Source organism: Apis dorsata, unplaced genomic scaffold, assembly GCF_000469605.1.
Source record: "Apis dorsata unplaced genomic scaffold, Apis dorsata 1.3 scaffold_227, whole genome shotgun sequence".
In the NCBI taxonomy this organism is placed as follows: Eukaryota; Metazoa; Arthropoda; class Insecta; order Hymenoptera; family Apidae; genus Apis; species Apis dorsata.
In genome coordinates, this window is record NW_006263509.1 from 37,858 (window position 1) to 40,126 (window position 2,269).

The following is a 2,269-nucleotide window of genomic DNA, read 5'->3' on the forward strand; positions in this document are numbered from 1 at the left end:
CTTTCAACTTCTAAAGAAAAGAGATAGAAAGTTTCGTGTGATTTTTCTAGGAATCTAATTTATTTTTAATCTAACAAAGAAAATGATGCGAATCGTCTGTCTCTTGCTACGTTTTGAAATGCTAGAATAGGAAATTTTAATTGGAAAGAACGGTATTATTTTCGGTTAAATTCCTTTTCATCGAACGTTTTACGAATTTTATAAAAATCGCGCGGCCATATGCGGTGAAAAAAACGTTTCGATAACAAGCTACACACATTCGCCCTGCCTTCTTTTTTGCAATTTGTTGTATAAGTTGAGGAGACAAGTGGGAATCGGTGGAAAGGCAAATACGCGTCTGCATGCATATGCAGGAGATGAGCAAACTAACCAGCCGCCCATTCTGGATGCCACGATCACAAAAGAGCGCGTCACGAGCTCTGACACTATTGCCATTCTAAGCAAACACACAAACTGTCTTTTCCCTTTTTTTCTCTCTTTCTTTCCTTTTTTTTTTTTTTTCTTTTTTTATTTTTCTTTCTTATTTCTTTCGTTCAGCTCTCGTGAATTTACACAGCAGACACGCATGTAAGGATAATATTTTGAATGTATAATGAACGGCGCATCGCGAGCCGGTACGGCAAAAAATCGAGCAAGAACGATATTTGCGCCAAGATCCTCTCGGTTCATGCGCCGCGAATATAGAGTATAGTATATTCCTCTGTTTCTGATTTTTCTCTTCGCTAAAATTCTCCTTTCTGATGAGAAATAAATTAACTTTAGCAATGAAAGGAAAGCTTTGTTACGCGGAACGAATGTAAAATCGTTTAGGTAAATTGTATTATTATAAGGTAAAAGTAGAATTTCGTTTAAATATTAAAAAAAGAAAAAAAAAGGTATTGTAAAGTCTAGGACTATTGATCGATAGCAGATAAACAATTTAATTTGTTTCGCCTAGGAATAACATTCGATAGATCTGCACATAGATCTATCTGCAGATAAAGTTTGTGTAGATGGTTGTAAGCGATGTTGTAAAATTGTTGTTTACGTGTGCGCTCGTCCGTATCTTCGTGGTGGAATAGCAATTAATTGGTGAAAATGAAGCATAAAATCAGCAAGGGGCGAAAGATATTATGAAATAAATTAGAGATAATAATAGGTAATTCGCAGTACGCTTTACAATTATTCTAACGCTGCGTAGATTTATTGAAGACATTTATTTTCCGATAGTTATAATCTTTATTCTGAAATTACGTTATTTTTCTTTCACCAGGATCTTTATTTTAGATATTTTTATGTAAATAAGAAAAATACACAAATTTCTATTCTACAAATAATAATTTTTCCATATATAATAGAAAAATAAATTTCATTCTGAGAATATTTAATTCGTGATAATTTTCTAACATGCTTAAACGATCTCAAATATTTCAAATATTTCTTTCTAAAGATAATTTTTAATAAAGGGAAATTAATTTTCCTTATTATTCGAAATACATCGTTGAAGAACGTTAAATCACGCGGAGCCGACAACTCTATGACAGCTACTTAAAGTTTGCGGTTTCCCATAGGACTATTTGGCCAGATTAGTCCCGCTAAGTGTGTTCTAATCCTGTTAAAATGTTTGCCAACAGGGAGGCTTGGGAGAACATTCGAATCGTTTCTCCTCTTACACCGATCTACACGATGTTCGTTTATATTTGCACAGCTTGGTCAAACATTGGAGTGTGCCTTTTAGTAACCCCGACGCCTCTGGCAAAAAGAAGGGCACGACGTTATGGGGATTATATTAAACGTGCATTCGATCGAACCTATTGTGATCGAAGAATTTTTTTTTTTTTTTTTTTCATAAATTTTTTCGTAAAAATTTTCATAACAATTTCTCAACCAATTCCAATATTCACCTTGTATTATCTTTTGCAAATTATCCAAGTTTCATCGATAAATAACCATGCATAACCTTCTCAAGATAAAATCCTAGTGCCATCGACTTTTTTTTCCAATGCTACCATTATTATTCGCATAGAGGAGAAATAATCGTAACATTTGCGACGCATCTATAGAAAGTGTCTATGTATAATGTATTTCCCCTTTTTTTTTTCCTCTCTGGCTGAAAAAGAGAAAATTCAGAGGAGATTAGGCGCAAACGTCAATTTATACATCATGAAACGATGGAAAACGCGCGACAGACGTAACTACGAGCGATGTGTCATAATAAAATTCTCGACTTCGTGTCAGGGCGTAAGGCGACTGGCATTATGCCGATTCTATTATATGCCATATTATTGTC